The sequence below is a fragment of the Sciurus vulgaris genome, assembly GCF_902686455.1.
Source record: "Sciurus vulgaris genome assembly, chromosome: 19".
Lineage (NCBI taxonomy): Eukaryota > Metazoa > Chordata > Mammalia > Rodentia > Sciuridae > Sciurus > Sciurus vulgaris.
In genome coordinates this window covers 19,928,564-19,954,945 of record NC_136480.1, presented here as the reverse complement: position 1 = coordinate 19,954,945, position 26,382 = coordinate 19,928,564, and the positions used below count along the sequence as shown (strand labels likewise).

Sequence of the window (26,382 nt, the reverse complement as noted above, 5' to 3'; positions counted from 1 at the left end):
TCCTCCTTCCTCTCGCCGCTGACTGCAGAGGGCGAAAAATATCGCGGGGCCGCTATCTCAGCACTTACGGTCTTATTTATTTATTTCATTCCAGGGAAAGTTGCAGCGCCTGCCGGACTCCTGCTCAAACTTCAGATCGACCGGAGGTTCTGCGAGCCCCGGGTTGGATTTTTGTTTTTGTTTTTGTTTTTGAGCAGGCGGAGGTTTCCTGGACCGGGGGCGAATTTACAAGGCGATCTTGTGGGGCCCAGGACTGCTCTCCAGTCCCCCGGTGGCGAGGGGGCGTCCTTCCTGCGTCCACTCCACCTACACCCCCGCAGAGTCTGCACCTATGTGGCCGATGTTGTGCTGGGCGCTTCTAATTCGGTCCCTCAAGAACCGTCATTGTGCTGTTGTTGCGAGAGCATCAACTCCATTTGGAAAGTTCCCCCCACAACAAAACAAGTAACTCTGGCCTTACAAGGAGATCTCCAGAAGCGCAGGGCTGGAAGTCCTCCTGCCGGACTCCCAGCCCGTGATGGGCTGCATTTCTTCCTTTCTGTTTCGGTTTTTTATTTTTTATTTTTTAATTTTTTCCCATTGTGTACACTTTGTTGCATTCCATCTTCCCATTGGGGAAACTCAGGCTGAGAGAAAGAAAGAAAGAAAGAAAGAAAAGGAACAGAATATTGTCCCTTTGTAGATGTTTCTCCGATTTTAATGTGGTTGCAGATTCTGACCCAGTGGGTCTGGGGCGGGGCCTGAGAATCAGGCCCTGGAAGGAGCCTTCTTGTGATGCTGATGCTGCTTGTCCTCCGGTTTGTGGATTTCCACTTGATTGGGAAACCCTGGCCATCTGTGCACTCAGGCTGTTTCCTTCTGCTCTGAGTTGGCGTTTCAAGCAGTACAGCGGGGCTGACTGTGCTGGCTTCTGTGACACTCGGCACTGTTGAAACAGTACTCGCCGGATTCCAACCCAAGTGGAAAGTTCGCCGCATTGTCTGTGCTTGGGGTGAATTTTTTTAAACCTCCCAAGGCTGTAGACATTCCTAAGAAACACGCAGTCAGTGTGGGTGAGGGCGAAATCAGGTTACGGAATCCTTGTTTGGAATCTGCTGCCAGATTCTCAACAGTGAAGATGGAAGTTAGGATCTCTGTTTAGCTGGGCTCTGGCACTCTGGAATCCCAGCTTCCATTTTGCCTAATAGCTTTTACTTGTCTCTGGGCTTGCTGAAGACTCATGACCTTCACTATTGAACCGCTTCACTGGACTGAGAGAATTGCCTTGATGTGCATGAGGATTACTTGTTGAACTAACCTTTGAAAAGCTGTCACTCACTAAGTTTCCCAGTGCACGGTTAGATAGAGTTGGTGGCATCTGTGGTCTGCTCCTGATGGAGACTTTCTTTTAATTGCTTTAATCAACCAATGCATTTCTTGGAGAGGACTTCACGTGGGGTGGAATATGATTGGCTTCTGTTGAGATAAGCCTGTGCCAGAGAATCTTCCCTCCATCAGTCTATTTATTAAGTGCCTCGCAGGTTCTCAGGTAATGGGTAAGAAACAGATCCTTTCAACAAAGGTGTGTGGGCTTGTCGGTTTCAGAGTGGGCTAGTGTCAACAGGGTGATAATCTTCAAACCAAACTGGTTTTGAGCAACAGGGAGAGCTCTGTAATGCTGCGAATGGGAGCCTGTGCTTATGTGGGGTGCACACTCCAGACCTGCCCTCTCGGGGCCCCTGCATGACAGGCTGAGAGGTTGTTGATGACATCTGCAGCCGAGACCACCGAGCAGCCCCTGCCTGTTGTCAAGCGTCCTCCATAGGAAAGAAAAGTCTTCTCAGCCTCTCCTCATTAGTTATAGTATGAAAATTCTCAGAGGTCAGCAAAAACAAGGCAAATAAATAAGTAAACTTCCAGAATGTCAGAGCTGGGGTGGGGGTTGACTGTGCATGTTATTCTGTCACCAAATTTAATGCACAAGGAGGAGAACTGGGAGCCAAAACTACTAAAAAAGGAAGAGATCAGGGCAGTATTTCTCAATTTTGGCACTTAGGTCCAGTAATCTTTTGTCCTGGGAGTTTGTCCTGTGCACCCTAGGATGTTTAGCAGCATCTCTGGTCACTACCCACTGGGCGTAGTAGCAACCCCAATACACATTCCAACCCCCAGCTGTGACATCCAGACGTTGCCAGTGTCCTGGTGGGGGGCAGTTTTGCTTCCTCCCCCGCCCCACTGAGAACAGCAGTTTGTAGGGCAACCTTTTGTTGGTTGGTAAAGGAAGTTTGCTTCCTGCAGAATCTCCTGGTGTGCACAGCAGAGAGAAGGCTGTTACCTGGAAAGGTGGAAGAAACAGGGACAGAGGCCAGTGGTGGTCTGCCGGCCTCCTGCTGGCCTCCTAGGGGAGGAGCTGGCTTCTCTGACATAGGCTAGAGACTTTCTCAGCTTGCGGTGTTTATATATGGCTGAATTCCTTGCAGACAGCTGCACTGGTCACTTGGCCAATGAGTTTTAGAGCTTCCTTCACCTCTGACTCACTCCTTTCTTTTATGATCCAGTTCTGCCCTTTTTAACCAAAACTCTGGACAGTCTGACCCTAATAGAAGTCTTCACCCCCACCCCCTCTGCTGAGAGACCCTGTTCTCATTGCCCCTTCCATGAGCACAGGGCCATTATGATACCCACCAATTTTGGAGCTCACGCTAGGGGCCCAGCACTGTTCAGCTCTTGACCTCCGTTGTCTCAGTAATCCTCACATTAATCCCTCACCTCCAGAGGTAGATGAGTTCTAAGCCCATTCTACAGAGGAAGAAACTGAGGTTCACAGAGGTGTCACAGGTGCCTCAGTGGCAAGCAGAGATGTAGACGGGAGAATTTCAGGGTCCTCACTGTCAACCACGCTGAGCAGTGTGCTTCCTGCTCCATAAGGCCTCACGTGGGAGGCCCTACCTTACAGCAAAGCACATGGCTATGCCACACTCTGCCATCTTCTCTTTTTTTGGTACTGGGGATTGAACCCGGGAGTGCTTAACTGCTGAGCCACATCCCCAGCCCCTTTTTTGTATTTTATTTAGAGATAGGGTCTCTCTGAGTTGCTTAGGGCCTCCCTAAATTGCTTAGGCTGGCTTCAAACTTCCATCCTCCTGCCTCAGCCTCCTGAGCTGCTGGGATTACAGGTGTGTGCCATGGGCGCCCAGATACACTGCCATCTCTGCCCATCTGTCTTCCCTGTGCCAATCTTCAGTGACTACTAAGTCTATATAACTTGTGGAAGTCTACATAATTAGGTGAGATTAAAAAAAAGTCAGGGATGTTCAGATTCTTTGGTGGCCTTCACCCGGGCTCACATGTGCACTCCATTAGCCGAGACAGCACTCTGCAGTTAGATGGAAGCCTTTCTACCAGATGGAAATACCACCGGAGAGGAGTAAATTAGAGCAGTGGTCCACCAACAAGTGTGAGCCACCTCCATCAGGGGGCTTGGCCTTGGGTTGGAGGGTGGGGAGAGGAGAAGGTGAGGTCGATCCGGGACTTCTGAAGACAAATGTGAATCGGCCAAGACCACAAGGGCAGTGGGCACGGAACATGAAGAACTGGGAAACGCGTCTTCCACCTTGGGCTTCTGTTCCTCAGTAAGGCTTCCTTCCCTCCCCTCCCAGATGAGACCAGCTCCCAGGGTTCCAAGCGCTCACTATGTGACACTGATCACACCCAATAGGCCTTCCTTTAGCTGATCATTATTTAGTAGCTTCCTGGCTAGGAAGATGGCTAGGGGCTGGGTGAACCAGACGCCCTAGCAAGTGCTCATTGCAGAGTAAAGAGGCAAATATCAGTAGACACTGAGATGATTATGAAATGTGATACGTTCCCTAAGGCAGAGGGGTCCTGGGACTAGGATGTGGGCATAACCAGTGTGCACACGCATGCACATTTTAGCATGCATCTACCAACACCTACACATGCACACAAACATGTTTATGCAGAGGCAAAAACTAAGTTCAGCTCAACAGAACAACACAGCCCAATGATCATGAAATAACTAAGGTAGAAATTTCTCTGTCAAATAAGAAAACTATGATCTGTATGCTTTTGTGGCTTCTCCTCCTGCTCTCCCCATCTTTGAAAAGGCCTGGTTTCTATTCTCACTTCATGAACCAAGAGCTAACTTCCACAGAACTAATCATTTTGGGTGGAAAAAGAAGGAAAGGCCCCCCAATTAATTCTGCTAACTTAACCTTCTTTAACAAGCTTTCCTAGAAACTCTACCACCACATCTCTATCTCAACAGCAGACCCTAAATACAAGGAAGAGAATCTATGAAGTCTCTTAAGGGCACACCACATGGTGCATATTAATAGTATTCTGCCAGGGATACCACTTCATACCTCCAAAGATGGCTAAAGTCAAAAGGACAAAAAATAATAAGTGTTGGCACGGTTGGGGTGAAATTGGACCCCTTCAGTGTTACTAGTGGGGCTGTAAAATGTGACAGGCACTTTGGAACACTATTTGGCAATTCCTCAAAAAGTAAAACATTGACCCCGTGACCCAGGATTTCCACTCCTAGACTTGTACCCAAGAGCACTGGAAACACAGGACAACTCAACAGTTGGTACAAGAGGGTTGGTAACAGTATTCTCAATAGCCCCAAAGTTGAACCAAGCCAAATAGGTATCAGCCAATGAAACTGTAGATGAAGGGCAGTCTACTCATGTAACACAGTGTCATCTGTCATAAGAAGAAATGAAATACTGACCCATACTACAGCACAGATGTTCACTGCAAACATCATTCTAAGAGAAAGGAGTCACGCTGAAGACCAGAGATCACACGATTCTATTTGCAGAGAATAAATAGACAGATCCTGCTTGTCAGAAGCTGAGAGAAGGGGCACATGGGCACAGCCAATGGGTAGGAATTTCTTTGTGTAGGTGATAAAAATGTTTTAAAAGTAATTGTGTTGATGGGCCTAAAACTCTGTAAATATACTAAAACCCTCTGGATTGTACTCTGAAAAAGGGTGAATTTTATCACTTGTGAACTATATCTCAATAAAGCTACTATAAAAACAGTATTCCTGGGTACAGTGGCCCATGCCTATAATCCCAGCATCTCAAGAGGCTGAGGTAAGAGATCACAAGTTTAAAGCCAATCTCAGCAACTTAGCAAGGCCTTGTATCTAAATTAAAAAAAAAAATACATACATACATATATATATATATATATATATATATATATATATATATATAAACAAAGGGGCTGGGGATGTTGCTCAGTAGCACTCTTCAGTACTAAAACAAACAAACAAATCCCAGTATTATTAGGGTTCTGTTAATAGGAAGAAGGGAATGGTAGATACACAAGTGTCACTCTGCAGGTGTCTTCATACATGCACAAGCTATGTTTAAAATTGTGCCTATTAAGCTTGTTTTCCTGTCCGTGCTCTATTTTGAAAGATTACTGAATCGAAGTTACGTATGGACTCTTTTTGCCTGCAAGTTTCTGAAACCCAATTCTGAGTAAGTCATACATTTTTTCAAAAGAAAGAAAAGAATACTTGACAACCTTGAGAAATCAGGAGATGGAAAGGCTTCAGGGGTGGCTGAATCCAGGTGCTCACCTGAATACCTTGAGAATCTGCTCTGCTGTCCCCTCAGTCAGCTTCAGGCTGAGGCAGGCCCTCCCACAGGGTTCCACAGACAGCCCTGCAGTCCACGCTTCCCTCTTACTCACTTATTGACCCCAGCATGAAGGGCGTCACATTCCTAGAGTGGCCAGCCTTAGGTCATCTGCCCATTCCTGGACCACACGGCGGGAATTGTCTCACTCAGACTTCAAGGAATAGAAGGAGAGCAGAGACTGGTCCCCCGAGATGCTGGAAAGGTGCAGGATCCGAGCCCACTACAGACGTATTACAGAATCCACCACGAATCCTAAAGGAAGGTGTGGCATCGCCTGTAAAATACAGGTCAACCCACCATCTTGGAATGAACTTGGAAAGCACGCTCAGCCCCTGAACCATTGCCAGCTACACCGACTTGAAGCAGGAGGCAGTGTGGGGGACTGCACCGAGTGCGTCTGTGCTCCTTCTAGGACAGCCTGCAGGGTCCCCACAGATGCAGACCCTCTTCCTCTGGAGAGCTTGCGTGCAGCTGCAGGCTCCGCAGTGCTAAGTCAGTTCACTCCCTCAGTGCTGCCTCCCAGGCCTGGCGGTGTCTCGCTCACAGTGGGCCCTCAGTAAACAATCGGGTTTGCTGTACACTTACCTAAATACTGATCCAAACCCAGCTTCCAGGCTTCTAAGACCTCAGACACTAAAATATTCCATATGTGGGGAAAAGAAATCAAGAAATGCAATTTAAAGAGTGAGGTCTATGCTTACAGGTTCCCTTTCAACAAATCTCATGACTCAGTCGTCACCGATGCCTGGGAAGGTCTAAAATCATAAAAAAAAAAAAAAAAAAAAAAAAAAAAAAAGATGCACCAAAGGACAAAATCCCGGCACTGATTTAATGAGAAAAATTTAATTTTGGAAATCGACTTTGCCAATATTCAAGGATCACTGTTCAGCCTGTACTTTAAAATAAACAGGCTCTTAAACTTCCCTGCCTCTCAAGCCTGTGATCTAGGAACTTATTAATTTTGATTTTTCTCCTGGCACCTTCTCCCCCGCTCTCATTTACCCGGTCTGTAAAATTATGATAATAATAATCCATGCTTACTTAGCATGTGGTAATAATTGCTAATTAACTAATTTTTATATGTAGAAACCTGTGAAGACATTACAGAGGTGCTAAGTATTATTATTGTAGGCTGGTGGTGGAGATCCGACTTTCTGTTTTCGGGGAGACGGGTGGCTCCGTCGTGTTTTTCTCTCTCTATGGGAACGGACAGTCACAAAACAGCCCCACCTGTCATCCTGGTGCTGACTGATTTGACAGGCACCTGCAGGATGGTCCACTTTCTCTTGATACCCAGACCTCGAATGACCAGAGACGGGGGCCAGTGCTTCATCCGTGGGGGCCTCTTTATAGCAAAATAGGGCCTGCCTTCATGTTGGCATCCAAGATGGAGAGTCCCAGCTCTCCAAACTGGTGACTTCAGAAGGTCTTCATTCCTGGGTCTGCAACACATGATTGCTTTCATCCAAATGGTATTTGGTTGTACTAAGAAAGAGACTTGCTCTTTGTTTTATTTCTTGCCATTTCTTTTTTATCATTTTTTACAATGAAAGAATAGCTTCTCTTCTCCCGGGAGGGCTGCAGGCAGAAGATTTTTGAAATGTCAGCCAAGCAGGAGAAATGTGACATGGTTATTCTTTGAAATCTTGTCCCGAAACTGTGGTTTGATCAGCAGGCGTTTGGCATTGCAAAAGCTAAAACAAAACATTCACCGAACTCTTCCTACAATGCTCTGGGGTTACGAGGATAATCGTTTGTTATATTGTAACAAACAAGAGGCGCTTCAACCTTTCATTCTATTTTTGTTCCTGCACAAGAACAGACAGGAAGGGCTTCACAAAGCTGGCCATGAGCTCCCTTCTGTGGGGGCAAAGAAGTAATCGTGGAAAATCCTGAAGCTGTGGTCTTATTTTTCTACACAGGTAAGATGGGAAATGTGTCCAGACCCTGGCATGCCCGCTACGAGGTTGGCAAGGAACCCGCTCCGTCTGCACAGAAGAGAAAGTGCCTTAGAAGTGGAGTCCAGAAAGATGAAAGGGCTCCAAGGACAGTGAGTCAGTTTGTCATTGGTGGGAATCTTTGTAGTAACTTATAATTTATTTGCGGGTTGTGTAAGTTTCAAGATGAAGATAAACCAGAAAGCTCTCTTCCACAACTACAAAGTTTCTGATTATTCTTTAAACTCTGGGAGATGAGTGAAAGTATATTTCTAACTTGCGATACGTGTTAGTCAGTTTGTTTCTTGGGAGGGCAGTCACTGACTAGTCATGTAGGAACTGGCAGGTCTGTAGATGGACCAGGCGACGAGGTGGGTGTGGGGGTCACAGCCGGAGAAGCGCACCCAACTGCAGAGGCTGGCAGAAACCCATAAGCCCTTTTGGGAACGAATCTAAAGAAGCTTCATGTTTTGCACATCTCTGTGCAAAAATCAACCTGTGGATGGACGCCTGGCATTGTTTTTTGGCATCTGACAAAAATGTATTGAAGAAATAATATATACATATTCATTTTACAGTTAAACGAACCCTGAGTCTTTGAATAACGGCAGTGTATTCACTGGAAAGAATGAAAGAACAAACTTCATGAAAGAAACAATACATGTGATTGTGCTCTGAAGCCCGCCCTGCAAACTTTGTATCCATGCAGAGCCAGATAGTAAATATTTCCTCTCTACGGCCACGTGGTCTCTGTCATGGGGCCTCAGTTCTGACTGCAGCACAAAAGCAGCCGATATGCAAATGAACAGCCGTGATTGCGTCTCAATAAAACTTTATTTTCAGAAGAGCTGGATCTGGACACCGGCCTCAGGTTGCCCAAGCCTGCTGGCTGAGAATGTACAGCTGTTGATTTTAGAAAGACAAAATGAGCTGAGCTGGAGACCACTGAGACCTTCACAGTGACATGGACTAACATGAGCTTTATATTAAATAGATGCCCGGTGAGGGGCTGTTCCAGGGAAGAGTATCATGGTCCTGGAAGTTGGAAAAACCTGTGATAAGTCACCGCGTACTGGGTGCAAGCCTTGCAAGTCCCCCACTCCACTTCCGCTTTTCTCTCTTTGAAAGGGAGATGTCGTTAGTACCCGCTTCATGGGCTGGACGTGGATTAAATTCGGTAACATTTGAGTCAGGAGACCACGGAAGTGCTTGGCACAGTGCTGTCGCTGAGCTGAACACACTGAGCCGATGGCCACAGAGAGCTCAAGACCCACAGTGACCAGCATGGCCTGCACTGCCTGGAGGCACCACCGCAGGCCGACCTGGTCCTGGCCCTGCAGCCAGGGAGCCCAGGCACAGTCCACGTGCACACAGAGGATATGGGGGTGGTGGGCAGAGGGAGCCATACCAGAAGAGGGTCTGCTGACAGACTTCTCCAGAATGAAATTAGAAGGCAAAGCCAAGAAGGGGCCATGTCAGAGCCACTACACGTGAGTCACCTCTGAGCTATTTATTACTCTGTGAATTAGCCACTCACTGTAGCAATTTTGACAACACATAAAACAACTGAAGACATACAGAATGTCGGGTCTGCTGGTCAGGAAGCAGTGGTGCCCAGTCCTGGCTCCTCCCTGCAAGGGGATTGCTAGATTCTGAGGTCAGAAACGTCCACCACGACACCTAAAGACGTTGGCGGCAGCCCGGTGGCCGAGATGGCGGGTGAGATGCCCCCATTACTGGAGATTCATTTTGAACCCGGGAGGGAGAGCTTTCTCAAGCCGTGTTTTCAGGGTCCCGTGGAGGCAGCTGGAGAACCACGGCCTGAGAAGCCTGAGTCCCCGTCGACAGCCCCGCCCGAGCGTGGCGTGGGCAGCCAGCCGATGCGCAGAAACGCCCGTGCCATCGTGGTGCCGGGTTTTCTCAGGCTCCGGCGGCACCCACAGAGCTCTGCAGCATTTATTACGGAGGCCCTCGCACAACACCCGGGGCACCTCGGAGAGTAGCGATTGCATCATAATGTGAGCCTGGCCTAATTACACCGCAGGCTTCTGTTCCCTTGGTGCCAGCCAGTCTCCAAACGCATGCCACTTCCTCGCTTGGCTCACGCCGCTCACGCCGCTGGCTGCATTCGGGACTGGCAGACTGTGTCCACGTCCTGAGTCTCACAGGCCCTGAGTGCCACACTCAGGAGGACCGGGAGGAGCCTTGGGCACTCGGGCTGGAAGGGAAGAGGAAGGAAGCAGCGGGGCCATTACCAACCCCCCCCCCCCCTTGCGGGCAATGGAGGCAGAGAGCGATGCCCAAGTTTCTCTTAGTACTTAAAGAATTTTGTTAACTAAAGCTGCTTTTTCTAAATGCTTGGAGAGGGCATTGAGCCTGCAGGGAGCCGTGAACTCTGCCTTCTGTGTCTCTCTCCTGTCCAAGCACTGTATTTCTTTGTCACCAGGCTTGCCCAAGCCACCATGGCCCTGGCCCCGAGGATGCCAGTCTTTTCCAAGTAAGCCCCTCGCCCCATCCTAGCTGGCTCTGCACACGTGTGCTCTGCACACGGCTGCCGGAAAGCCTTCTTCAAATGGAAAAGTGTGGCCCAACCACCCCAGCTTGAAACGGTCCCCCAGCTTCCCACTGCTCTTCAGAGAAGGCCTCTGATCCTCCACGCCACCCTGGGCTGGGCCCGCTCCCCTCCGCCCCGCTCCCCAGCCTCATTTTGTCTTCCTCCTCCACACTCCAGGGACTGAGCACTGCCCACTGCCCCTGGGAGCCCCTCTTTGGATTAAGAATGCAAAAAAGCAACTGAGTTTCCCCTGGGTTCATGATGCTCACCCAGAATTTCCAGCCTTTCGGCGTTCTGGCCAATAGGATCCATGCAGACGTAACGCGTGCAGCTTCCATGTCGTCCTGCCTCCTCTCCCTCTCTTCCTCTCCCACTGGCTAACACACACCCCAAGGGCATTTGACCAGGCAGGGATCCAAACCATAGCCCCCAGGCCAGGCCCAACCACCACCTGTTTATGTAAATAAAGTTTTATTGAGACACAGTCCTGTCTATCCACGAAGGCAACGTCCATGCTACTTTCACACTAGATGTTTGAACAGAGAGGTTGCCACAGAGACCTGTGATGGCACAGCCAAACACTCCCAGTCGGCTCCTCTTTGGAAAAGTTGTCCTGTCCTAGGAGACACAGAGCATGGAGGCAGAAGGAGGGGGCTCACGCGCTATGGGCCTGCCATCTCAGCCAGTCAGCCCGTAGGGGTTCACAGCCCACTTTAAACCAGTGGAAAGCCTCTGCGTTTGGGCTTCTGCTGCTGGGTTCCTCCACTTGGGCATCGCTGGGCGGTTGGACCTGGTCATTCCCTGTTTTCCAGGGCACACAGAGCACTACGGGGTCCCTGCAATGTGCCTTCTCTGTGCCATGGAACCCATCTGCAGCCATACCACCCAGAAATGTCTCCAGACACTGCCGAGCACTCCCTGGGGAACATCATCTGTGTTCGAGCAGTGTGACCAGCTACACCAACCTCCTCTCTCTCCTCGAGCCAGAACCGCCCCCAGGGCTCCCTTCAGTGGCCCTGCTTGGTGGTCGCTCGGGGCCCTCCTAGCTTGGCTCTCTCCTCCTAGTGTTCACGGGCTGGCTCAGCACCTCCTCAGGGGTCCTCCTCTCCCTCCTCTGAGAGTCGCTGCAGTTTTTCCAGGTAGCAGTAATGTGACCATGGGCGTGTTGTTTGCCATTCCTTGGTTCACAAAAAGTCGCTTAGTAAATAATTGGTGACTTGCTTAGTGGTGTGATACTGCTGTGACAAAATACCTGAGAAAAAGTTTACTTAAAGAGGAAAGATTTAATTTGGCCCAGGGTTTCATGGTCACTTGGTCCCATCCCCCTGGACCTTTGGGTAGAATATCATGGTGCGGGGGGGCACATGGTGGAACAGATAGCTCACCTTGTGGTGACTGAGAAGCAGAGAGATAGGCTGGGGACAGGATACTGTCCCTAAGGGTCTGTCCCCAAGAACCCACTTCTTCAACTAGGTCCTACCTGCTATAGTTTCTGCCCCCTCCCAATAGTCTATTCAATTATGGGCCCATTGATGCGTCAATCCACTGATGAAGACCCAGTCACTTCCCCAAACACTACCTCTGACCCTTGCTGCACTGGGGACCAAGCCTGTGGCACGTGAGCCTCTGGTCACTCCACACCTAAACTGCAGCACTAGGGAGGGTACAAAAACAAAAGTGTGTGTGTTGACCGAACACACACTAGGTCTTGCTGTGGTCCAGAGAGTGGGGTGGATTAGAGAATGAGGCAGAAGCCACGGGGGAGAAACGGGTTTCCTCACCTCTCAGACTTCCCCTCCACCAAGGGACCTGCCTTCCGTCCAGAGCAGCCAGACATCTGCTAAAGTTGGTGCCTTTCTGCATTTCAGGGGAACAGACGGATTTGTACTTTGCCTTTGGTTTCAAGAGTGCTTGGTTTTTAACCCTGTGCTTTTCGGATGAAGTCGTACCTGATGTGATTCCCTAATACTGTACACCCTCTTCTAAGTCAAATTAAAAATAGTTCCCATGGCCACCGCTCCATCATCTTCACTCATTCATTTTGTGAAGAGTTGAACCCAGAGGTGCTCTGCTGCTGAGCTACAGCCCCAGCAAGTTCACTTTTGTATTTGGAGATAGTATCTCACTAACTGTCCAGGCTGACTTGGAACTTGTGATCCTCCTGCCTCAGCCTCCAGAGTGTCTGGGATTCTAAGCATCTGTGACCACATTTAAGGTCACAGGCAGATAATTATGTGTCTTCTACCTTCTCCAGCTCTCCCCATCATCAGAGGTAAGGGGCTAAATAGACAGATCTCCATGGCTCTGTAGCACCAGGCAGTAAGGACTCACGGGCCTCTACGTGATCCTACATATTTCTCTCTCCAGACGTTTAGATTTTGACTTGTCTCGAGCCCTCCCTTCCGATTTCTGAGACTATAAAGCAAAATTATTTTCTCAAAACCTTTAGTGAACCCACAGACTGTGACTAACAGGCCCTCCTGACCCACCCTTAACCGGACACACACTAGGTGTGCTTGTGCACGTGCCCACATTGGTGTGTGCATGCTAAATGTTTTGCCAACATACCAAGAGCATGTATTTTGGAATCAGACCTGTTTTTAAAACTTTTTTTACAAGGGCCCTAGAGTAACCATAAGTACTGACATACTTAGTCTCTTTTAAACATGCTTTAGTCTCTTTTAAAAGTGACCAATGATGTTGACCCCAAGGTGCCGTGTGGACTGAATCGTGCAGCTATGGAGCTGCGGTGTGAGCTAGTGCATACTAGTATATTCCTGTGATCTGGTCGCCCGGCCTTTCCTAGGACCTGAGCCAGGTCTCAGACATGCCTCCCCCACGCCCGGCCTCTGCGCACGTTCTTAGGGTCACAGATGGAAGGTGCACTGATGGCTTAAGGAGGCCTTGGAAGAGGGAGGAAGGAGGAGAGGGCACTGACACACTGCATGTCACATCAGAGTGAGGCCGGGGCTGGAGAGACAGAATGAGAGGAAGGTGTCAGAAGACCTCAGGCTGAAGGAAGTAAGCGTCCACACACCCCACCCACAGCTGGGTAACAGCCAGCCTGATTGCTGCCATCCACAGTGTGCTTTGTGCCTGATGCTCAGCAAAGAAAATGCAAATCACTTCATTTCATCCTCACGATCCTGAAGCGGCAGACGGCAAGACCCCGACATGATAGATGAGGTAAATAAGACCCACACGTGCCCGAGACTTCCTGGAGACCAGCAGGGGACCCAGCAGAATTTCAAACATGTGCATTTGAGGCCAGACCCTGCACCCACTGTGAATATCCACACGGAAGAGCAAGACTGATTGGTGACGGCCCCTCCAGATACTTCCCTGAGTAAGAAAGCCTCTGTTATTGTGACTTTGCCATCATAATTGTCAGCCTGATTTGCTGAAGTGGCTCGGCTATCCAAACTAACGCAACGTCTTTCTTTGCTTTAAGGAACAAAAATCACCCCTTGTGGATCCAACCAGCTAGAAGTCCCCAGACAGCCCAGATAAGTGGAAGATGCATCCCACAGTTCCATAAAACAAACTTCTCCATAATTCTGAGACAGAATTCATTGAAATGTGCCTCATAGACATGGCTGTTATTCCAGACCATTCATGTTCTCTCCCCTTCCCTTCAAATAAAGCAAAATGGCTATGCATCAGGGAAAATGTCAAAAGACAGCAGCACACAAGTCTAGTCATATTTCAAATTCTGAAACATTCCTGACTATCACACTATTATTTGAAATTAATAATCGGAGGAGAGAATGAAGAGTCTGCCTTTCAAAAACAGGTCATGAAACTTCTTTTTCCTTTGGCCTGGAATTGCTTCTAATTTTCTTCAGTCACACTTTATTGGGTTCAGTATCTGGCTTTGGGGGCCAGCTTGACTTTTATGGCTTTTCCAGGTGTTTGGAAACCCAGAGTCACTGAGTGGCATCTGTATGCCGGTTCCTCCCCTGCATCTTGAGCATCCCTCTTCTGCGGCTGCCTCCTTCCCACCCAGGATAAATGGTGACATGTAGGGAATGAGCACTGGAAACTCTTTGCACCTGAAAATCAACTTACCAATTGGTCATTTTTGAACCATCACCTTGTAAAAGTTTAGAAGTTCAAATGTAATCCTCTAAATCCCAAAGGCAGGAAAGTAAAGAATTACCTCTGCTGCCACTGGGGCCTGTGTACTTCCAGAGGATTGGGAACAAACGCCCACCTCCTGCCCTGTCTCTGGAGGAGAAAGGACAGTGCCTGGAATTACGGCTGACGCGGCCCCTGGTCCTTGCTCCTCTGCCCCTGGCTTCATGCTTCTGCGCGATGGACTCAGAACACAGACGAGAGCTGGGACAGAAGCCTAATTCCCTGTGCCACATGCAGGCTGCAGTCTGGACCTGGGTTTGATTTCGTGTTTATGTGGAGCAGTGGGGACCCCCGTGAATGGTTCTTCATTTCCGGTTTCTAGCTACCATGCCCACGCAGAAACGTCAGGGTAGGCTCCGTTTGTAAAGACTACAAATATCTCGCCCAGCGTTCTTCCTTGCCAAACTTAGAAGTGGGTTGGTTAGATTCATGTTTTAAACTTATTTCCAAGTTGGCTTTTGAGTGCCCAGGTCCCTGAACCGGACAGAACTCTCAGCAGTTGGCTGAAGGGCAAGAAGATGCTGTCCAGGTGGCTCCCAGACATCAGAGCCACCACAACGTCACCCCACGGTCTTAGGATCCTGAGAAGGGCCCCTTCCATGAATGCCCACCCTCATTTTTTCCTGTGTCTAGCCACTGGTGTTCCCGCTTTGCTGAAGGTGGATATTTGACCTCTTTATGTGCATTATTAATTTGGGGGTCATTCCCCACAGCTCCACCCCTACCCCTGCTCACAGCTGCCTCCAGAGCTTGGCACACCGTAGCCTCCTGCTTCTGGGAAGGCAGCTCTTGTGTTGGCTGGTGGAGCAAACGGGAATTTCAGACGCTTAAATGTAGTGGGCGTATTTTGGAGTGAGACATGTGGTATACCTCTTTGCATGGCTACTGCTTTTCCTAGCCTGGCTTCTATATGCACCTCCTCTGGAAGTGACTCAGATGCTTCCTTTGAGGCATTATGTGCTGTTTTCAGGCCAAGTCATTGTCCATGTGTCTTAGATCCAAAGATGGGCACGGGACCCAGGCCTAGCCAATTGGCAGAGTCTGGGCACAGGATTAGGATAAGATTGGCTATGTGACCCAAGATGGTGCAATTGGAAGAAATCCATGAAATTTCTAAAACTATTGGGATGGAGAAACTCTCGTTAACACTGTTTATTAACAGAAGAATGTAAGCCTGACCCTAATGAGCACCAAGGAGGGCGAGCTTGTCTGAAATGAAGCCAATGCAAAGAAAAGGAGCCAAGAAATGATGAATGGCTGAGTTCTGGTGATATATAGAATATCCTGGAACCATCTTTGCCTGAAGGCGTATGAACTTTTGGTATTGACATTGTGTGAACCAGTAAGTCTGGTTTCTTCTTCTTCTTCTTTTTTGGCTTTATGTAACTTGAGTGGAATTTCTGTAATGGGTGAACGAGAGTTGGTTAAAACACGTCTAATGTATCCCTCTTCTATGATTTTCAAGATTGGGCCCTGGAGAGACACTGGTAAGACTCACTAGATGAGATGGTGTTTGCCAGCTATCTGGGTACCCCTTAACCCAGGCACCGTCACATCAGGGTACTCAGAAACACCTCAAACGTCACGTTTCCAAAACCCAACTCCTGACTCCTCCCTGCAGACACATCGTTTCCTTGGTCCCTGTCATGTTAGAAGGGCATGGCCCTCTCTTCAGTGGTTCAGTCCAGAAACTGGACAGACAGCTTTTCTTGCTCCCTGTCTTCTACCTGCCTGGCTGAAGCCACCAGGATGCCCTGTCTACTCACCCTCTGGGATGTGTCTCTGCTCCACACCATTGCTATGGCCTTCTCCCCAATTTAAGGATCCCCAGCCCTCTCCAGCATTAGGAGAACACTTCATCCATTAAAGGTGCTTTTCAACCCACTCTCTGCACTACAGCTTCACACAGGGTGCAGAACCAACCTGCCCCGGGACGCAGGGGCCATGCCTGCCCCAGCTCCTACCTGCATCTCTACCGTTATTTTGCATCAAACCATCTTCCATGAACCCAGTCCCAGGGGCTTCTGTGTGTGATCGTTTCTGGGACACAGCAGGCTGCCTCAGGGTGAGTTCCTGGCCTCACTCCCTCCATGCAGCACGCTCGACCCTCTTGCCAACGCTTCACAAGACTCGCCATGTGTCCTTCAGGTGCAGTGATGCTGTCTCCAAGCGGCCTTCTTCCTCTCAACGCCCCGTCCACTTCCGTCACATACCTCCACGTCCTGGAATGACTTATTTACTACTTCACCCTTTGCTATCCCTCTCACCACTCAACCCACTCCGCGAGAGCATATGGGGAGCACCTGGTGAACTCCACTGAAGGAGGGGCGATCTGGGGCTCCAGATGCAGACAAGGCTGTGTCTCCAGACCAAATAAACAGCATGTGCCGCACACACGTGGGCCTGGCCGAGTGCAGGCAGATGCTAGTGTGTGTACCCAGTGCAAGTTCACCTACCGCGGTGGTGAACTGTGTTGGCTTTTGTGTCTGGTATTTCTTCAGTCCAGAGGTTTCTTTTGATTTTTTTTTAAATATGCGGTTCTCCCCCATCTCACTTCCTGCCCACCAGGCCCTGGTAATTTGTACAAGCCGACCTCCCAGTACCACCTCTTCCTTTTTAGTGGTGAACATTGGACGGTCTCACTTTGAGGTTGTCAAAAATAAAAGTGATTGTCACTAGGAAATAAAAATGGTAGATTTGGTCAGAAAGAATAAAATAGAGCAGAAAACCCCGCGGGACTACTTCATTTCCAAACCTCCTCACTGCCTTCAGTGGGTTGTGTATCTCTCCAAAGGTGAAGAGTAAGAAACGGGTCGGCATGGAGCTGGTAACATGAAGTGCAAAAATAAAAAATAATTAAAGTGAGAAAAATTACATATGGCATATCTGCCTTCAGAGTATATATGCTTACATAGAGATAAAACAGGAATACATAAAATAGAGCAATTTCAAAGGCATCTCAGAGAGCATCATCTTATTAAAGAAAATATCTCAAGAGTCAAAGATTCAAGGGTGGGGGTTTGGACAATTGAAGAAGATGAAATGTGAGTTGCCAATTTGGGGAAAGAAATGGAAAAAGCAGTCACATCAGCATCAGGTGGAACAAGAAATCCATCCCTCTAAGCTGATGGCAGGTCCAAAGAAATCCTGCATAAGGAAGCAAAGAACAGCGATGACATCGAACAATCCTAGAACAGGTGACCGCGGAGGAAGACAGACAGAGGAGATGTGAAACACGCACAGGGCCTGCAGAAGGGCAGCAGGAATCCACGTGGAGACACCACAGCCCAGAGGCAAAGCAGAAGCAGCTTCGGAAATACACATTGTCATTTGGAGACAGAGGCTACCCCACATTTTGGAAAACGGATACGATGAACCAAAGGTATATTCTGGGAGAAATTAGTGTTATTTATTTTTTAAATAAGAAAGGCGAGGGCTTCTACCCAAAGGACTTAACATCAGCATCCTACGGTGACGCAGCCACATCAGTGTTTATAGCAGCTCAACTCGCAACAGCAGCGCTGTGGAACCAACCTAGGTGCCCCTCAACAGATGAGTGGATAAAGAAAATGTGCGATGTATACACGGTGGAATATCACTCAGACATAAAGAAGAATGAAATGATGGTGTTTGCTGGTAAATGGATGGAGTTGGAGAATATCACGCTGGTGAAATAAGCCCAACCCAAAAAACCAAAGGCTGAATGTTTTCTCTGGTATGCAGAAGCTAATTCACAATAAGTGGGAGGCAGATAGGGAAGAATAGAGTCACTTTAGATTGGGTAGAAGGGAGTGAAGGGAGGGGAAGGAGTATGGGGTAGGAAGGACAGTAGAGAGAGACAGACATCATGACCTCATGTACATGTATGACTGCATGACCCACGTGATCCTGCAACATGGACAATCAGAAAATGAGAGATGACACACCATTTATGTATGATCTATCAAAATGTGTAAATGCATTCTACTGTCATGGACAACTAATTAGAACAAATAAATTTTTTTAAAAAGGGGCTGGGGCTGTAGCTCAGTGACAGAGTGCTTGCCTAGCCTATGTGACGCACTGGTTTTGATCCTTAGCACCACATAAAAATAAGCAAATAAAATAAAGGCATTCTATCCATCTATAACAACAACCAAAAATAATTTTTAAAAAAGAACAAATAGAATTGCTTCTCATGTTCACAGTTGACATGGCCAATATTGTGATCTCTTGATCATTTCATTATGTTTCAAGTAATTGCGATGTTTTCCCTCTATGGAACTGGGAACATGTAAATTATGCCCAATGAACTCTCCTGATACTACATTATATATATATATATATATATATATATATATATATATATATATTTTTTTTTTTTTTTATCTAGGACTATGTTGCCAAAAACGGGAGACAATATCCACACGTCTACTGAGTGCCCCAGATGTGTCCGATCTGAAATTAGATGTGCCGTTAAGTATGAAGTGTCCACTGTACTTTGAAGACATAATGTGAAAAAGAGTAAAACACTTCACCAGTAATTTCTTATAGCGATCACATTTCAAAATCATAATATTTTAAAATATATTAGGATAAAGAAAATATATTATCAAAATGAATTTCACCGAAGTACTGGGGTCTGAATTGGAGCAAATCATATTCCATGCTTGTATCGTGTCAGAACGAATGCTAATATTATGTATAACTAAAACAAACCAGCGTAAATGCAAAAAAAAAAATGAATTTCAATTAAATTTGCCTATAAAATACGACCATTAGAGAATGGTGTCTTCCCTACGTGACTTGAATTCTCTTTCCATGGGACGGTGGGAACATTTGAAATCTCAAGTCACTGCCCAACAGCAACAGATGGCAACCAGTATTTTAGATGAGAGTTACTGTCCACCCTTCAGGGCCTAATTTATCGCCAGAGTGGTTGAGGTATGGGTGTGACTGTCAGTGACAATAACGTCTGTGCCTGGTTACCACTTCCACAGTGATGGTGTTTGTTACAACTGTACCAAGTCTACAGTCCTTGCTGCTGTTACCATGACTACCAACCCCAGATATGGAGCCAGATCCTTCTTCACACACGTTACTCAGATCCTTACAAGCGACCAGCAATTGTGTCTGCGTCCCCTCAAAATCAATGCTGAGTCCCTATCCCCAAAGTGATGGTGCTGGGAGGTGAGCCTTCAGGAGTGATTAGGTCACGAAGGTGGGAATGAGAGTAATGCCATTATAAACAGGCCCCGGAGAGCTAGCCAGTCCCTTCTGCCACGTGAAATGGCAACAGAAAGCACCATCTAGGAACCAGGAAATGGGCCATGACTCAATACCAAATCTGCCAGTACCTTAATCTTGGTCGTTCCAGCCTCTAGAATTATGAGAAATAAGTTTCTGTTGCTTATAAGCCACTTGCTCCATGAGATTTTTGTTACAGCCTCTTGAAGAGACTTAGACAATTTTGTCTTTCTCAGCATGCACAGAGGAGGAAACCGAAGTTCAGAGAGGCAAGTCACTTGTTGTAGGACACACTGGGAATAAATAAAAAATCAGAGCGTCAAGTCCAGGTCTTCCTTCCCTGCTTTCCCCACTTGTGGCCACCTCTAAGATGTTAGGCGTTGGACCTTTCACAAGTGCTGAGGACAGTTTATCAAGATCAGTCTGAGAGGTTGGTGGGTGCTGAGCATAAGCTGATTAACATGTTCCTGTCCCAGTTAACAGCAGATGCAGGGCCAAAGCCAACCCACCGAGCTTCTCCATTCTTCAAAGAGTGGAAGTGCTGACTGTTGCCCAGGGCCAGGCCAGGGCAGTGACAGGGACTTCACCTCAGTACCGATAGGGGCCTTGACATCCTCATCCGCTCTGCTCTGCTTACAAAGGAGATTGATCCTGAACCCAACAGCAAGACCAGACGCCTGAAGTCCACCTTCCTAAGTGAAGAGTGGACAGTCTCTCTTTCCTTGAGTGCATTTTCTCCAACTCTTGGCCTCACTACCCTGCTCATATTTAATTCCAGATTTAAGCGCTAGCTCTTCAGCGAGGCCTTTCCTAGCTCTGTCTAAGGCCAGGCCTGGGTCTTCCCTAGTTCCATTCATGGTCCTGGTGGCCACTGCAATGGTGTTCCTTTGCCTGTCCTCTGGCTAAAGTCACGCTCCATGAGAGCTCGTGGTCATATCCATTTCCTTTAGCTGGATGCCTGAAATGTGGTGGGTACTCAATAAATACTTCTGACCTGAATGAATGATTCTAACACACAGTATTCCTCTTCCTTTGCCTTAAAAGAGTAACTGTCCTATCTGAGATATTAACCTATTATAACTGAATTTTGGATGGTGGTCATAGATCCAGCATTATCATCTGGTGGTGCCACCCCTGGATGGTTTCCAGGAGTGCCAACCTCTGGTGCATCCTTCCTGTCACAGAACTTGGGCGAGTCTTTTACCCTCTGACTCTATTTCTCATTTTTGTCATGGAGAGCACAGTGTTAGTTGGGAAGATCAATAGGTCATGCGTTAGAAGCATTTGGAAAATGCTTCAATTTGCAAAATAATGGATTTTCATTTAGGTATATTATTGCATGTTAGAAGGCATGACGTTGAGATGTTTGTTGCAACCCCATACCTCAGGCTGATCCCCAGCACTGGAACCTTCTATGAGGATCTTGGTGAAAGCAAATTATTGGGAAGTGTTCCAAGGAAAACCCAGTGGAGTGTGGGCCCCCAAACCGGTGTCAAACAAGGAGGCCATATTTACTTGTCATCCTACCACGGGCAACAGAACCCATGGGGTTGTGCGGGGCTCTGGACACATTGTACCTCAGGCCTCTGGGCTGCACCAATCAGGGTGGAGAGAGCTGGAGTGTTCCTAGCCCTGGACCCACTGGCCTTGGGTAAGGAGTGCCCGGGAATGGGGTACACAGACTCCCAGGTGCCTCTGCTCCAGCTCTTCTGCGGGGAGGCAGAACCTCTCGGGTCGGCCAAGGGCATGCGTCAGGGTCTGGCTGCTGGGCTTGATGGTAATCCAGGAGCTGGCATGCACGGATATGGAAAGGGGACTAAGGGAAGAGGAAGGGTGGACGGACAGGGCTCACACCAAGACATTCTCGTCTCAATAACAGACTATTGTTCCTGGCAAGGAGCTCGCCTTAGGAGGGAAGGCTGGATTTGAGCGCTTCCACCTTACTTTCATGCAGCATTTCTTCCTTCTCTTTGAAGTGCTTCTATTTATAACTCATGCATCAGGGCAGCTGCGAACAGGCCTGGGTGGATCACGTGCAAACCATAAAAAAGTAAGTTTTCAAGGGCAAGAGGTTAAACAAAGGAAAGAGGTTCACTGGTTTTACAACCATGAGTGGTTTCTGTTTTTCAGTAAGTCAAGCCCCTTAGAAGACATGGCTGAATGGGCAAGGAGCCCTCTCAGGGGAAACGTGTGCTTTTACAGTTTAATTTTCTTTGGGGTGAAGGGGAAGATGCAAGCCACGGTTTAAAGCGATCCATTTCATCACGACTCTGAAAATCACGGGCAGTATTTCTGCGATGGAGAGGGCATTTATAAAACCTGCCCCAGAAATATCACTTACTTTTGGAAAAAGTGTTGCTTTCTGCGATCAGCTCCAGCTAGTTGGGAACTTGCGGCTTCTTGGCAGGTCTGGTGTGGCCTGTGTCTTTTCCTTTCCACCCACAGAATGCTCCGACCTCTGTGGTTGTCTGCAGCTGCCCACAAGGATACTCCAGGTGAGGAGGAGGCCAACACTGGTCTCTCCCGGCTCGTCTCTCCCCCGCTGAGTGGAAGCTCAGTGGCTAAGTTAAAGAGCCCTGGCGTGGATACAGCCACACTTCAGCTGGGTGACCCAGCTCGAGGGACAGCAGATGATGACCTGCGGACAATTCCAGTCATCTCCTGCTTGTATAGCTCTTCAGCTGTGAGTGGATTTTTACACATCTAAAGGGCTGCAAAGAAGTCAAAGGAGGAGTTGAGACCTGTTCTGCGTGACAGTTCCGTGGAATCAACGTTTAGCATCTCCCCGTCTGACTGCGACTGTGTTGGAGCATTCCCACTTCTGTGCACCTGGGTTTTCTCTGTGACGACCTTTGCATGGCGATGGCACATTGACATGAACTTAAGGTCACATAGCCAAAAATATTTACTCTTCTGTCCGTTACAGGGGGAGTTGGCCACGTCATGACCTAGGGCAGTCCACGTCTTTCCTGACTCATCTACAAGATGGGGTAATAGTGGTGCCCACCTCCCAGGAAGACGGCTTCACGGACAACATACTGCCCGGGAGGGACACAGACGCTGGGGCCGGAGGGTCAAAGTTCCAGTTCTGGCCCTGCCTTTCCTATCTGGGTTACTTCAGGTGCGCAGCTCAATTTCTCAGAGGCTCAGTTTTGCTTGTCAGTTTTTGAAAGTGGGTCAAGAAAGGCTCTTGACGGTGGGGTTAAGAGTTTATTACCTGTGTCCCACTTGGACAGCACCTGGCTGCATGAAGTGCTGTGTGAGTGTTAGCTATTCCTGCTCTCACGTTTATTAAAGAAGAAAAAAAGAAAAGGCGAGATCATGGTGTGCGCTCCTCAAGGCCCAGCAGCCGCTCATCTCCCAGCAAAGACCCTCTCCACGGCACAGAAAGAGCGAGGGGCTGCAGCTGGGTTTCCCACGTGCGGAGGCTGGGCCCCTCCCCTCTCTACCCGGGGCCTTGAGCATGTGACTTCTCTCTCCAGGCATTGGTTTCATCGTCTATAAAATGTGGGTAATAATCATAACGATGTCCTCTTTGGACTATTGTGAGGTTTAAATGAATCTGGATGTGTGTAAAGACTTGGCACGGAGCCCAGCACTGAGTCAGTTACTTTCCATTACAACAGTTCTGAATGCCATTAAAAGAAATGCACAGTATGAAAAAAAAATTCCACCCAACCACCATCCGCAAATCACTGCTCATAACACTGGTGCTGTGTGCACCCCTCTCTGGAGCGGTGGTGACCCTGGGGAAGGTGCATGGCACAGGAAGGCAAGGGACTGCGGCTTATCTCTACAGTCTTGTCAGGACCTGTCCCCGAATGCTTGGGTCCCGGACGAACACCAAGCATGACCACCAGTTAGTTACCTGCCTCTGGACTGTGGGCCTGTAGAACATCCCAATCACTGTCTGGCTGCACTTCTGGTTAGGTGATCTTGACTAGAAGCCATTTTTGCTCCCATTTCTCAGTTACCATTCAGTGGGTGTTCCGACTTGCTTTCTGGAGAAGCTTCTCTGGCTCAACTTTTGCCACTGTGTCTGAAAGACTCAGACATGAGTCTGGGGACCTAGCCTGCTGGCTCAAGAGAAGTGACTGGTGACGTTCTCGTGCATGGCATCTGGATATTCTACTTTGGGGGGGCCTCCCAGAAAAGAGCAAAGCAAGACCCACCTCTGACTGCAAAAGCCAAGAGGAGAGGGCACAGCCTCTCTCCTGCTTCCTGGCAGCAAAAGCAAGGGCCGCCATCTTGGTCTGGAGCATCTGGGGCTGGAGCTCCTGGGAGTGACACAAAGACTCAGCAGCCTCAGGTGGACATGATCTGCATCAGCAGCGAGGGCCAGGCACATGGAGGAGCCATCATCAGTGACAGTGGCTGCAGTGACAGTGACATGGCCCTGAACTCTCTACGGAGATCACTCCTGCGGCTCCACGTGGCTCCGCAAGGCCTTCTCCTGGATCCTGCTGAGCTGGGGCTCCGCCTTCCTTGATTCTATGCACTCTGGGGTGTCCTTCCAATACATTTCTTCTCTGAATCAGCTAAGCAGAGAGGTTTCGCTGTTTGTAACCAAGACCCTGAGAAGAGCGCCAGGGCTGGGAACTGGCCCATACTTGGCGACACAGTCCATTTCCATTCAATCCTGGCTGATGGGTCTCCCACCCCAGCCAGAATCTACACCAGGAGACCCCTGGGGAGCAAAGACAATGGCATCGTTAAACATTTATAATCTGCTTTTCTTGCTTTACTCATTCCTTTCTGTCCATACAACCTCCATCTGGTTTATAATATTTAAAAACATTGGAAGCTCGGGATTGGACCAATGAGAGGAGAGAAAAACTTTCACTGAAAACAAAAACGTAAGTAAAATTTCTTCAGATGAAGCCAAGTATCCATAACTGCAAAAGAAGTCTGTCCCGTTTCCTTTATTTGAATTTTCAGTGATTTGCTAGCCTGTGTCCTCTATTCCATGTGTGATTTATAACTTTTTAATTTTCATTGTTGTCTTGGATTTTTTTTTTAATTGCATGCAGCAAGCATATGATTTTGGGCTCTTGAGGGTTGTATTTAGAGAAGAAATGAAGAAGCACTCTTGTCTCATGAGTTACCAAAACGACATTAAGAAAATGTAAAACATACAACAATTAGCATCCTCATATAGCCCTGTCGTCACTAACCATGGAATTTCAAAGAATAGAAACGGGTGCGTCCTGGTGTCTTCTGATACCTTCGTTTTCTTTCTTTCCAGTGGTCTCTCTTGTTGGATACATTTATCACTTAATTCATGCCCATTTTCAACCCAGATGTTTTCTGAAATATTTATTGTGAGCCCACCTTCTTCCAGGCACATAAAGACATGAACAGAAAATATTTTCTCTTTGTAGTTCTGTCTTTGCAGACTGGGAGTTCACCAGAACAAACATGGAGTCTGTTTTCTTCATCTTTGCCTGGCCAGAGCCTATCTCTGTGCTTGGTATACAGCAGGTGTTCAAGCAATACTTGCTGAATGAATGAATAGCTACACTCTCAGAGAACTCAAGGGTTGGTGGCCAAGGCAAATGAGAATAGGTGTCAAGGCTGCTGAGCAGACAGGTGCTATGAAGACGAGAGAAGGTGGAGTAGGGTGGGTATCCAAGAGGGAGCGAATTCCAGCCTACTACGGAAGGTCAGGTCCAACAGCTCACTATTTTTTTACATCCCCCATGTACTGAAATCTCCCTGTCACCCCTGAATGCATGAATTGTTTGTACGTATTCATGGAAAGGGGAGCTGCTGGGAGATCTGGACCAGTCTCCACTAGCGTCCTGTCTTCCGGTACTACCTTTTTCTCTCCATCTCTATCCCAGACTCTATCCCATCTCTATCCCATCTCTATCATCAGACCCCTTGGCCTGATTTTCCCCAAGGAACTTCCAAGCCGAAGTACTCTGGAAGTAGATGTTTTACAGAATTCTTGGGTGATCGCAGACCAATCCTGCGACCAGGCAATGTCTGCCTGATCATAATAGCCAACCCTGCCCAATGCCCAGTGGCTCCCTACTCCTGGTTATATTTTCATGCCTTGTGGCGGAAGTGCTCCCCATATTCATAACTCATGTCTAGACTTTTCTTTGCACAGGCGAGGTTGCTGGGAGAGGACCCTGGATGCTCGACGTCCAGTCTTAGGGTGACAGAGAACTTGGAGGGGCTGTGCCCTCAGGGGTCACAGGTTAGGGTGCTATCCCTTCTTCAACCAATAGACTAAAGAGGTTGGGGTGAGGGTGCAGAAATATCTTTCCTGCCACCTTAGCACAGAGTCGGACGTGGATAGAGACTCAGAATATTTAAAACAGTATTTGTAGAAGGTCAAGGAGACAGAAAGAGTGGGTGGCTGGTGAGGAAGGTCCCAAAGGGAGACAAGCAGAGATGGAGTCCGGCTTGTGGGTAAGTCTTAGCAAGAAAAAGGAGCCAGTCTCTCTCAGAAACCAGCAAAGATAGACAGGAGAGCGAAGATCAAAAATTAAATGGAATCGTGGTGTATGCTTCCCCTAGATTTCTTCTGTACCAAAATATTAAGGGGTAGGGTTGGAGAGAATCCATTACCTTGGGTTTTGCCCCCAGGGAGTGAGACATGTGGATCACTAGAAAGGAACTATAAACTTGTCAAATCTGTAGGATTATTTCTTTTCCAAAAAATGAATCCACAAAGCTAGCTCTTCTTTCCTCCCTTTGGTTTGTCAGGTGATGCCTGGGGTCTCATCCAGCTGTAGGCCGAGGAAACCAGAGGACAGGGACACAATGACAAAGCATACCCTGTGGTTTGCCTGGGATGCTCTCAGTTTGCAAAGTAATAAACAGAGTGTCATGGGACACTTAAACACCAACGCCTACT

The 26,382-nt window shown here is 48.1% G+C and overlaps 1 long non-coding RNA gene across 1 annotated transcript; it reads left to right on the top strand.

Moving 5' to 3' along the window:
• Positions 1 to 1,439: 1,439 nt before the first annotated feature.
• Positions 1,440 to 8,681, top strand: LOC306650547. The gene is made up of 3 exons (XR_013760956.1): positions 1,440 to 1,528; positions 7,583 to 7,710; positions 8,176 to 8,681. It is a non-coding gene; the product is annotated as an uncharacterized lncRNA (long non-coding RNA).
• The last annotated feature ends 17,701 nt before the right edge of the window (positions 8,682 to 26,382 follow it).